Consider the following 13,892-nt stretch of genomic DNA (forward strand, 5'->3'; position numbering starts at 1 on the left):
GACTTTTAGAGGCAGGAGAAACTCCTGAGAAGGTTAAAGATTTATTTCAGGCTGCTTATATCAATTGGTTTCCTTAGGAAGAAACCTGCTGGAGGATTTCTTCCGAGGTGCTTCCCTCAGAACTGGCCTCTCTGGAGGTTGTTACCCAAATTCAGGATTCACAAAGAAAAGCCCCGTGGGTGACTGCTGAGGAGCTCTTTAGCTTCAGTTTAGTGCCAGGCCTGCTGTTGCAACCACCAACTCCCACTGCCTACTCTTGGCCATCCTAAATTGGCAATTTCAAGTATTAAACCTAAAATCTTAGTGTTACAAAATTGCTTCAGAGAGAATTGTCATCAACTCAGTGGGAGCTAGTAAGGGCAGAGAGTCATTCGAGTCATCACACAGACTTCTCCAGGAGACTGTGGTCTGTATAGTTAATTCATCACACAAAAAGCAAGGGGGTAATTAAGATGTCTCACAAAGAGCAATTGAGAATGGGAAGATTTGGTCCTGGCTTCCATTCCCTATCTGTGTCCTGACACACCAATGCTATTATCTGTCCTCTCATTACTTACTCTCACCAAATGCTAAAACCTCCCAGCCTTTTCTTTGCTGATAACTTATCATTACTGGCAACTGGCCACGAGGTTAAAAATATCCAGTGGCAGTATTCCATGCTGCTTTCACAAAAAAACTTCTTAAGAAAATAATATAGGGAAACACTGTAAAATTCCTTCCTTGTATTTGACATGAAGCCCAGTGACACTTCAGGGTCAGAGGCATAGTTAGATGGCACAGGGACTATCACAGACATCCATAGAAATACTGCACTAAAACATCTAAAGATCATCAATTATTACACCATTTAAAATAAGTAATTTTTCCTATAAAGACATTAGGACTTCATTGATCCCTCCCATTCCTGTCTGAATCCCAATAATGCTGTCTTCCTTGATTTAGTAAAAGGAATTAACAGTTCATCTAAAGCACTGCAAATCTCCGTAGTTCACCACTGAGATATTTGGGAATTTTTATTTGTAGGTGGAAGTTTCACTTTTCCACTGAAAAAGCCTCTTTTATATCCCCTCTTTAATGTTGGGCAGGTAAGTACAGTATGGAGAGCCTACCTGATAGCAGCATAACTCCTAAGAATGAATTATTGGAAGTCAATTCATTCATTCATTCAAAGAATTAAATGAAGAGGCTGACAATGTGATATCACTAAGACATCCCAAATGATATTTTGCTAAGGTACTTCACACATAGCTCTTGGTGAAGCATAGATCTTATCAGGAAAGTACCATATGATCTCATATGCTTCTCCCACAAGACTGAAGTTCACTTTTTTAAAGAGACCTTGATTGAAATAGCCAAGAAAGAACACTAAATTCTCCATTCCCTGGGCAATACACTGGACAGGTATAGAGAGGAGCAATAGAGAATATAAGGAGGAACTTATTGTGTGCTAGGGAAGAAATTACTGACAAAGCACTACCTTCCCAAGTATTCAGCACTAAATAACTTTCACTGGAAAAAGAACAGAGAAACCAACCTTGCAACAGAGTCAAGTACAGAATATTTAGAGAGTTAAAACCACTTTGTGAACAGGACTGTATAGAACTACTAACTTGTCTAAACTGCAGTTGTAATCAGGGCTGCTCACCTCCTCATGGGTACATATGGACATGAAAGCAGCAGAGATGGTCCAAGGTGGAAAGTTACCTATCCCAGGCATAGGGCCAGAGTACGTCTATGTCCTAGAGGCAATGGCAAGAATTTCCTGAGGCAAGCATTTCACCTGGGTACTTAGAGAAAAGGATCACTCTATTATTCAAAGGAATCTTTTCTCTAGGCAAACTTTTTTTTTTTATTTATTTCATTTTCCTCAAAATTGCATTCTCTATCCCACTTACAGAAAAGAAGTTTGATTTGTTTTTTCATGATCATTGTCAAAAATATTATTCAAGTGGTCATACTTAAAAATAAACTTTTATGTCATATACTTGGGAATTTAAAAAAACCACAACCTTGAATGTCAGTAATTTCTACTACTACTTTTGAGGGTTTTCAACCAATCCTGTTGTTTAAGGAAACCACTGCAAGACCCAGAAAAAGATGTAAAATACCCCTCTTCCCACCTCACCAACTTCCTGAGTATCTCTCTTCACAGAATGGGAAAGGACTAGAGTTTATGCTAAATAGAAGTACACTGCTGCATCACCTTAAGAGCACACAGCTGAAAAAAAGCCAGTCATATAAAGCAACTTCAGTTCCCACAGTATGTCAAGCAAACCTGAGAAGACAGAAATGAACCACCACCAATACAATGAGCAGTGAATGCCTCAGGTTAGGGTAATCAGGAGTTATTGCCACGTATTTCTGGAATGAAAAATCCCCAGGGATGATGGGACAGATAACAGAGGCCAGACAACTGTAAGTCATCTCATGCTAACCCATGGCCACCACCAGAATACAGAGAATAAGGATCGTAAGTCGAACTCTAGGATCTATACTACCACTTCACAGTACCTCCACATATTACCACATTACTTCATTGTATGCATTATTGTATATACATGCACAATCTGCAGGTCCAGATCTGGACACAGAAATGACAATCCTTCAAAGAAAGACAAGAGGAAGAAAAACTTTCTTACAAACACTGAAAGTCATTTACTTGAACCTTTCATTTCTTTTTTATAAATTAGCATTTTGAGAATAAGGCACAAAATGTGTCTTGATTTTGAAGGGCTTACTTATCTCTGATGTGGTCTTTCATATGGAAATCAGACAGTATTTCTTCCCTTGAACAAACCCCATGTTTGGTTTATATGAAAATCTAGATTTACACATCCCTAAGAAATGTAACTCCCCATTCATTTCCAAACTCATTTTGAAGTAAAGCCCAAACTCTAGTGATTAAGTGATTGACCTGCTGCCACCTACCATCTATGCAAATACACCCAGTTTTGGCAAACCTTTGTTGCCTGCTCTTCCAGGATTTCTGCATGTTGTTTAGACAGAAGTTCACTCAAAATGGTTGCTACAAATCAGCAGTCCACAGCTGGTGTTTTTTGTGGTTTTACTAAACAAAATCTGAAATTCCCAAAGTTTTTTGCTTTCCACATATTGGGAAGATAAGATACTGATTTAACAGCCCAACTAACTGGAAACAGCCCAGAACTGCCCAAACCATTCACTTCTGTGAGAAGAATGAATAATCAGCAACACATCAGAACAAATGAGCATCACCCATGCCAAACCACTGAATTTACATTTGCTCAGCACCTAATATTTGACAAATACCTGCCCTAACACCCTGATCCAGATGAGCATTAAACAATTGTGAGCTGAGGATGTTGCTTCTAAAAATTTGTGTTAATGCTTCATTTGAGTTATACAATGCACATTTCAAAATAATCCTTTTGTTTCATTGTTATAACGCATGTAAATTACAATGTAGTTTTTAAGAGCATTAACTACAAGTGAGCTAACAAATATCAGCCATCTAGTAGCTGCCACCAGGAGACCAAGAAAGCCAATTGCAAGTACATGTAATGATCTGTCCCTGGTGGACAACATTTTCTTGTATTTGTACAGATCAGCAGCATTACACTGACTAAATGCATACAGATGTCTAAAGACTCAGTGTAAACTACACTTGATCATGTATTGTGCAATAAAAGTAAAAGCCATCCTTTTCCCTGTATTTCATTCACATCTAACAATCGCAGAGCTGAAGGATGATAAATGTGTTGCAGAGTTAAATTGTTACTGAATTTGAAATGTTGATATTTGACCCTGTGGAATATAAATTAATTCTAAAGCACTGGTATGAAGGACGTATTAAATGAAAAAGCTCTAGTAGGAAAAGCTAGGCACTGTGAATGCACATGTGTGTCTGAGGTGCCTGGAATCATTCCATGATTATTCTTTAGTTTTCTGGTGAATTTCTGAGAGCAAGTATATTTTTCCTTTCCTACTCCCCCCCGCCCCCCCACTACCACCATGACTTCATTTGTTGTTGTTAAATATTACTCAGTTCTCTGTACAGCCTCATAGCTGTTCAAGCCACTCTTTGGTAGTCCTTCAGAAATGTCTGAAACAAACACATTCAGATCAGCTTTCTGCAGTATGAATGTTTAATCCCAGACCCATCAAATTCAGCAGCAAAATTCTAGCTGCTTTCTATAATATTGAATGGAAATAGTCTGAAGTCAATGGAAAATTTCTATTTACTCCAACAAGGTAGGATTCTAATACAATAGCCAACAGACAGTATTAATACAACATGAAGTTTCTTACCTTTAGGCTTTGTTTGAAACAAACAAAGACTGCTAATGTTCACACAGCATTTTTAGCATCAGTTAATTATAATCTGTAACGGGCGGGATCTTGGGATGGACTGGGGTAGGTGGGAGGGACATCTGACAGAAGCCTGATTTGTCCACCCTTAAGGAGAGAAGGCTCAGGGAGACCTTGTTGCTGTCTACAACTGCCTGATGGGAGGGTGTAGAGAAGACAGTCAGACTCTTCAGTTACACAGTGGGTGGAGGAGAGGCAATAATCACAAGCTGGAACTTAGGAAACTCCCATTAGAAAAAAAATTTGCTGTCAGAGTGGTCAAACACTGGCCCAGAGAGGTTGTGGAATTGAACCTGTTTTGATCAGGGGTTTGGACTAGAATCCTCCAGAAGTTACTTCCAGCCCTGGCCTTTCTCTGCAGCTTCACCAACATGCGCTCCCCACTGCAGATCTAGAAACACTTTCAGACTTGTCAAATTGGGGCCATCTTCATTTGACCGGAAAAAGGAAGCCAGAAAGAAGATGTAGAGAGAAGAAAAATGCCTGAAGTGAGAAGAGAATTTCCTCAGACCAAAAAGGAAGAATAAGAAAAACTGTGCGGAGTTCTTTATACATGAAAGATGAGCTTCTCACTTCACATCTCATCACCAATGAGCTACCCTTGCCACTGTCTCCAGGAAACTTACTCCAATTTATACTGATGTAGCTAGAAATCGCATCCAGTCTAGAGAATTTTCCAAACTTTTCCAAAAAGCATCACCCTCACAGCATGCCTCTGGCACTTTGCCTCAGCAATGTTCAGCACTTCAGTTCTCACTGTAAAAGCTTATGCATGCTATAATTTTGATGTCTGTATTTGTAATTCTGCCCCAGGTAACACTTAGAAGGCACTGCTACATTCAGATTTTTTATTTTATTTTTTTTTTAGGCACTACATATGTATTTTTGCCAAGGACATCTGAAGTTTTACAAGCTACTTATTCTTTCAGAAGCGTCTGATGATTTCATTTATTCCCTACCCAAAATCATAATCATCCCAAGGTGCATAATCACTCCTGCAGCAACCAATTGATTTCACAGATGATTCTTTCAGTTGAGGAATAAGCAGGAGATGATGAAACCTGCAGGAAAAAAAAAAGCATCCTTGAAAACTTTCCCACACCCCAAGCTAAAAAACAGAACAGCAGACAAACTATATATGTAACAATTTCCAAACTTTTCCTGAGAAACAAATAAACAAATGATAGTCCTAATTCAGCAAAGTAATGAAATATCTGGGCAGTCTGAGGATCGTGAGTGCTGTTAAGCTGATGCCTCTCTGAACTGAAGCCAATGTTGAGCTACACTGTGTCTTCTCCTTTTCTGATTTTCATTGACCAAAAATACTTCCTCCTATGTGGTAGGTATATCAGGAGAGCTAAGTAGGCTTCATGGGTACCACCAAGTGGTGCATGTCACCCACAAGTGGAAAGTTACAACTCCATGTAGCACTGCCATCTCCCACAGGAGCTGAGTTAGGCCAGTCCTGACGTCTCCAGAATGCCATTTAACCCAACACCCTGTGCAAATAAAGTTGGATCATAGACCCCTTTACACATCTGCACCAGGTAATGGAGGGACCCGAGGTACAGTCTCTTCCCATGTTACCTCCCTTCTCTTGCTCTCCTGCTTCCCAGAGTAAGATATCGCACTCTCTTATTAGATACAAACCTGCTCATTACACTGACTGAATCAGAAATACAAAGAGCAGGTGCTTCGTAGTGACAGCCTAACACAATGGCTCTTAATCTTACATGTGCCACAGCCACTTTCACACAAGGTCAATTGCACCTATAATTAATTTACATAAGCTGAACCCTCAGCTGCCACCTTACACAGCCTTGCAAATGCACAGGCTGCACAAAACTGTATTGGTAATTAATTTGTCAAGCAAATGCTAGGGGAGAACAACACTGGTAATTTATACCATAGATATTCAAATGAAACATCTTCTCTGAGTAACTTAACATCAGAAAGCAGAACAGCAGCAAAGCAGAACAAAGAATTGGAGCCTTCCACTAGCTATTTCTTGAAGGGACATTACTGTAATGTGTTATGAGCCGAATTCAGACACAGTAAAAACACATGTTGCTTCACTGAACTCATCTGGCCAGATTTTAGCATCAAAAATGGTTGTGAAATTATACATGCCATCCTATGTACAGAGACTCTGGGATGACAGAGAATGCTAGAACTCAACCAGAAAGGATCTGTATGGAAAACACTGTATATTATCCTGAAAGGGAAGATATAGATCAACTATTGGAAATGTATGTTGCATTCTAGTTCTTTGCAAAAATAAGGAGGACTGGTCACCACACACCCTCCTTATCTTTCTCCTCACTCTACCACCCTTAGTACTGTCAGAGGTATTGGGACCCTCATCATTTGTCATCAGCAGTCCTCTCCATAATAGAACTAGTTGGTTGTAGTTGTCGTTGTTGTTGTTATTGTTACTTTTGTGTGTGTGTGATATAGAATTTAACTTTTAAAAAATGCTGCTTGGGTGATACTGCAGTGTTTTGGCAGGGTATCTTGGATTCAGTGGACTTTAAACAAGTCAAAAGTGGGATTCCCCTGACTTCGTGACCATACAATGGGCTTCATAGTCACTGACCTGGGACACACCGTTAGACAGAATGACCTAGCCTTGGAAATGCTTGCAGTCCTGCCAGAGTACTGTGTCTGAAAGCCCCAGAAGCTTCAATTTCAACTGGGGCAGCACCTCATCTCTGCTGCAGTGAGTTTCGGAGCCTTGGTGAGAACTGCAGAATTTCTGATCTTGGGTAAAAATCTATCTCAAAATCTGGTGTTCCAGAGTCCCGCCCTGCAAAAGGACTTCCTCAAGACTTCTATCAGTACCTACCAGAGGTCTGGGCCAGCTGACTGAAAGAAACTAAAATTTCTCAGTCCAGAATCCCACACAATGTGTCTGGAAAGCTCTCATCTTAGTGGTCAAGCAGGAGGGGAGAAAAAGGAATTCCTTCTTGTGGCAGAAGTTACATAAAGCATTTCAAACCTTGCTGGGTATTGAATATTTTATAATATGAACTATGAGAAACATATTCTTAGATGCATTCACAACAGATGACAGGACAATTGACGGTACAAAAGAGCCGCTTCATCTTCTGTGAGTACTGCCACTTAGCATACCGTAGCCACATGAAATAGGCCTTCTCAGCATCAAGATAATCTGTTTTCCTGGCTTGTGTGTTTTAGGATGATTCAGTGTGGTAAGCCAGTGTATTTCTGAATGAATGCTGGTAGAGCAAGCAAAATTCTTACTTAATTAGGAGAGCATAAATTCTCAGTCGTTAATGTCATTAATCTTTTCCTCCCTTTTCCTCCATCAGGCATTCTCTTCTTAATTTTTTTTTTAATTTTTTTATTTTAAATTATGAGTGGAGGTTTGCTGCTGCTGAATGTTATTGAACCTAAGCAGTCAATGACCTCTTTAGGGTCTTGCCATTACTAACTGTATTTCAGTGGAGATAACAAAATCTTTAAGTATGAAAAGAAAAAATAGAATCTTTCGAACATCCAAAAAAAGTTACTTGCAGAAATGGGCATTTTCCTTAAACTCATACTAGCAGAGCACTACAAGATGGAGACACCAACACATGTTGGCACTGATATTTCTGGTGAAGAATGAACTGGACAAGACATAGGAGCAGTTATTCCAAAACTACTACACAAAAAAACTAGAGGTCCATCTAGTCAAGGAACCTTGATGAAAAGTAGGTTCTTCGGGGAAAATATGAAAGAAAAGAAGGATAATTTGGGAACAGCCTGGCCACTGTTGAAACTTATTTCTATTTCTTTTCAATTAGGTTGTAACCAATACTTAAGAGTTTTCATGTGTATAAAATTTTATTCTATTTCATGTAAATAAGGATTTTCCAATAATCAATATTAGTTCTGTATCCTTTTTTTGACTTCTTGGAGATACTTCTTGGCAGCAGTGTTTTCCACAGGTTTTCTGTGCTCAGTAGAAATAAACAAATTCCCATCACCATTAATACGTTTGTCATTGTCTTTCCTTAAACTCTTTCTCTCTTACTTAATCCCAGCCTTTCTCCATGTCCATTTTTTCATTATACCTGGATTTTATACTCCATAATTCATACACAAACAGCAATAATTATTTCCATAATGTCATCCCTTCCAACAAGAAACTCACTGCAATAAGGCAAAAAGCAATTATAATAGCAAACAACATGTTGTACAGTCTTATAATGATGACTCAAGACTAGACCAGCAAAACTTGTTACTAGTCTTGAAAAAAGTTTTATTAACATAGCTCTGATTGTGGAATTTGCTTCCTGATTTTTGACACACACCATTTCACAATAATGCATATCACTACTAGATATTAATCCACATAAAAATTCTGCAAAAGCATGATTAGTGGATCTCCTATGTGGCAGAAATATCACTGTGCACAGATAGTCAGTCTAGGTGTACTTCAACCACATGAAAAGAGAACAAATGAGCTATGTCTTGACCAGTATGGAGATATATACGTAAAATAAAAAAAAACAAAAAAAGACCAAAAAACAGAAACCCCACAAGATCAGATAAACCAGAAACATCCTCTGCTGCTTTATAAATAACTGTTGGTCAGAGAGTTTTTAGTAAGAGGTTTTAGTAAGACAGAGTGGTGAAAATCAGATCTCTGGGAGGCTCATTAAATTTGGAACTATTCTCCATGAAGTAAAAGAATGAATTGTGGCTATAATGATAGACACGTTTGTTGTCCTGAGCCAGGCATGACCATGATCAGTTTCTGTTAAGATGTAATTTTGAAATAAATGTAAATGAGAGATTCAGAAAGCTTAATACAATCTAGATATCTCATTGTTTATCCAATTATGAATAAGGAATGCTCGGTAAAACTTTGATGTAAAGTAGGCAATATGAGATATAAACCCCATTTTTTCAGACCTTGCCCACAGAAAATTTATTGACAGTAAGTCACCTCGTTCAGCTAAACTGTTCAGATAAAACTGTAAATATAGACCCAGAAAGCAAGGCAAGGCCAGCTCCAGGCTGTTATTCTGCATTTGTGCAGATTCATAATAAATGAATATGAATTCCTGACTCAGTTTCCACTTTATTAATTTAGCAGTATCTTCTAACAATTTCAGAGGAACTGCTCAGTGGGATAAAACTAACATTGTAACAGTGTTTAATTGGTACAAACTAATCCTATCACCTAGTATGACAGTGTAACCAGTCTAAAAAATATAGGATGGGTAAGAGGTAATCATGAGTAACCCATCCAGAGTATTATACTACAACCATAAAACAGTAGACATATCTCATTATTAAAATATCATTAAACTTTTTGGCTCCTGTCTGGTCCAGGATCAGTCATCAAAGGACTGAACACAATTCATATTCCCAGCAAGTGAAAGTATGGGTAGTTTTAAAAGGGAAAAAAGTAGTAGAAAAAGTAGACTAGCTTCCACAACACAGGTTTTGCGATTGGAGAGAAGACTGAAAGCCAATCTGGCTCTGAAATCCCACCTTCTTCATTCATCTCCTGGGAATCCATGAACCAGTCACCTTTTCTCTTGCCTTGATTTCCTTGTGAGTAAACTGCAACTGATGCATGTGTGATGGGAATGTGACAATCCTGATGTGATTATCAGTTGAAAAGCTTTTCAGATTTTCACATGGGAATGTTACAGAAGTGCTGCAGTTATACCCCTTCCCAGGTTTCTATTCACAGGTGTATGAGGGGGAGGACCAACCTGTTATGTGTTTAATGAAAATTGTATTTACTCACAACTTGGATTAATTCTTTCCCCTCTCAAGAGAGAAAGTTTGAGTTAGTAGCTGTTGGAAAGCTTGAAAATCCTATCAGTGGCCATAAAAACAGCTACATGTCCATTACACTATCACCCAATTAGAAATGCAGTACAGGGACTGCCAAATTAACAGTTGGCTAATGCTTCAAAACCAAGGACAAATAGTATATTACAATTCAGTAAGGAAGGAGACCATTTCTAAAGCATAGTAATCATACCCTGAACTCCATATAGTAATTGTTTGATGGTTTTCAGCTGTAAAAATATGCTAATAGGATCAATAAAGAAAGAGAATAAAGACTTTGAAACAATGATGAATACAGATAAAATAGCTCAGTGAAGCAGAGATATTTCCACATGGCAGCCAAACATGAGCTAGGAAGTATTACAGTGTCTTTTCTGAATACAAAGAAATAAGCAAGCGCCCTGCAACAGACTTTAAAGCTGTACTTACACAGGGAGAGAAACTCAATATTAGTTAGGGGAAAGGGTCATGAGGTTGAAGCAGACAAATCCGTACCATCTCATCTTATTTATGGTCACTGAATACTTATTTTTTTGACACTTTGGCCAAAAGCGTTGACTGTCCTGCTATACTTTTAAAAAAGACTGTGGTCTGTGATGGAGGCCATTTTTTCTGGCTGTTGTACTTCATTATTTGTCTGGATACCTTCATTTCACACCTTTTGTTAAGATCTGCAAAAAAACAGGATCTGTCATTATCCTGGCTGAGCTTTCCCGAGTAATTCTGTCCATACTTGGAGATTAACAATAAAAACTCCTTCAGCTTTCTTTGGGTTCTCCTCAAACACTGTCTGAAAATTCCAAAATGCTATGCATCCATTCTCTCTGCCCTCAAGTTATCAACCAGTACTGCTGACCAGGTATATCCACACAGATGACATGATATGAGAGTTTATATTCCAAGGCTGAGAAAGAACAAAGGCACAAAGTCTGTTGTGGTCTAGTGCAGCGGTTGAAAATTTGATAGCCTCATCTCATGCAAAAATCTGGCTTTTGAGTCCACCAGCTGTGAAACTGAAGGCAAGAACCAGAAATGTCATTTCAGCAGATTGCAAAATACAGAGCATGCCAAGAGGAGGAGGATGGAAGAACAACAAAATTTTTTTTCTTTCACAAGAAAATCAGAGATTCGCCAGGCAATGCCACTGAGCTGTACTAAAGTAATCTCACATTCTCCTCAAACCACACTGGCTTGCAGAGTTACTGTGCAGGCAGCTACATCTTTCGGAGTATGTCATGGAAAGTTAGCAATGCAATAGCTGCGGAGGTGGGTCATTTTGTATTAAGTGGAATTCAAAAGAGGGATGGTTCAAGGAACAATGGCTTGGATGCTTTACCTAGTGTTGTGTTAGTTTAGTTACACAAACATAGCTTTGTTACTTCAAGTCACAAATCAAAGCTGATGTGAAAAGTGCATAGGTCTTTGTGTGGTGTCCTGGGTTCGGTTGGGATAGTGTTGATTTTCACAAGAAGCTGGGAGGGGAAACAGCCAAGACAGCTGACCCAAACTAGCCAAGGGGATATTCAGCACCAGATGACATCATGCTCACTATATAACCTGGGAGAGCTGGTGGGGAGGATCATAGCTCTGGAATGGGCCAGGCATTGGGTTCCGGGTGGTGAGCAATCGCACTGTGCATCACTCACTTCATGTATTCTTTTTTTATTATTATTACTAGTAGTCCTATTATTATTATTATTATTATTACTATTTTCTCTCCTTGTGTTGTCCTATTAAACTCTCCTTATCTCAACCCATGAGTTTTTACCTTTTTCTTCTGATTCTCCTCCTCATCCCGCCAAGGTAGGGAGGAGTGCGTGAGCGGCCGTGTAGTGCTTAGTTGCTGGCTGGGCCTAAACCACAAGAAGTGGATAAGAGGCCCATGTAAGTGTCTAGCAGACAACCACTGATGTTATCCTGTTTACCTTCTGAAACCGCACCTTTCTTTTTGATAGAACATACATGTTGCCTGAAAAGCAATCACAGGTCAAGCTGGTGCTTTGAGATGTGCATTGTACTAACACAAAATAGGCTACAAGAAACTGAAAATGACTACAGGGCTGCTGTGAACAAGATCAGATGTTGGATGGGTTCCATTCACCAGGGGGAAAAGGGGTCACATACTGCGTGGAATCATAAAGGTTTCAATTGTGAGGAGTTCAGAAAGGGACAGCACTTCAGAGATATTTGTTCCTTCTCATTCTTGCTTTTTTTTTTTTTTTTGTGAAAAGAAGGAGGGTTGAGTAGCTGGCCATGTGGAAGGCTGCTTATTGCAGCACAGCCTACAACAGCAATTTCTGTAGTGCTAGGACCTGTCACAGATACTCTGCCATGGTCAGGAAGGACACTATCCTTGGAAAGAAAAGAAATAAGTTAGTGAAGAAACACTTGTTCAATTACAGGACCAACATAAAGAAGTTTTAAAAATATTATTGACACATGGACTTTTCAATCTGGCATGCAGCAGAAGATCAAAATAGGCCTTCCTAGTAATCGTCTTCCATCCAACTACTGCACTAGCTACCAGAAAATGTGCTTCTTCACTGTCTCTTCCCTCATCATTTGTCTCATACCAGTCATTTCCGTTTCCTTCACTGTAACACAATCGGTATGCTTCAGCTCCATGTAAGAATGAAACTATTCATTCAAATCATCACTGTTATGTATAATGCTGCAAGTATGCACTTCTGCTGTCCTTTTCAAGTTTAAGCTAGACATACTTTTTTATGCTAGCAAGCTCAAAGGAAGAATGCCTCTTAGGGTAACCCTCATAATTGATATGTAGCACAAATTATGGACAAAACTGAAGCCCCAATGTATGCCTCTTTAAAAATTATGAAAAGAAGATGACTGCTTGGATCAAATATTAGTACGCTATATAATTTAGCCAAATTACTTAAATCACTGAGGCCATATGTAATCTTTTATAATCTAGTACAGAATATTTCGTATAATTGAAATGCTGACAGCAAATCTATGCTTGCTTGCTTTTCTTCTCATTATTTAAATGTTCACCCTGAGAAATAGTTCCAAAACCATGAACAGTTTGTCAACCATACAATACTCGTCTTGTAATATTGCAAAGAGGTGACAACTACATGTAATTTAATGCTGTAGAGCATAAAAGACTGAAAAGGGAAACTGAGATGAACCAGGCTAGATCTTTTCGTTAATAGGTTGCTTTTGTTTGCTCTTTAGGGCAGGAAATACATCTACTTTCATATTTCTATGTGCCCAGTGAAGATATTCTAGGCCTTAACATACTTCTAAGGCACTACAGCAGAAAACGCATGTTTTTCAGAACTTGAAAATTAACTCACCGAATTATGCATTGGCTAATTAACTTGTGATTCTTACAAAAGACACAAGGTGAATATTAATTATTGTATTGCACAAGGTAATCATCAGAAAGAGGGAAGATTCATGTTTGATATGCCACAGCCTCACTTTCACTGAAGTTCAAGAACAGCACAGATCTGAGCTAGCTCTATTTACCCAGCAAAAGAACATTAAAGGCAGTCTCATGTTTCCTGAGTGACAAACTCAGTGGAAAGAAACATGTTTTACAGATCAGAGATGTCAGAGTTTGAAGCAAGCATGCAAACATCAAATGTTTCTATACATCACAGCAAAACAGTTTATTTTATCTTGCAAGGCAGGTCACTGAGTCTTTTGGAGACCAGTAGATTAAATGCATGGGGGGGGGGGGGGGGGGGGGGGCAGAAACC

Source organism: Haliaeetus leucocephalus, unplaced genomic scaffold (assembly GCF_000737465.1).
Source record: "Haliaeetus leucocephalus isolate CR32 unplaced genomic scaffold, Haliaeetus_leucocephalus-4.0 Scaffold153, whole genome shotgun sequence".
Taxonomy (NCBI): Eukaryota; Metazoa; Chordata; class Aves; order Accipitriformes; family Accipitridae; genus Haliaeetus; species Haliaeetus leucocephalus.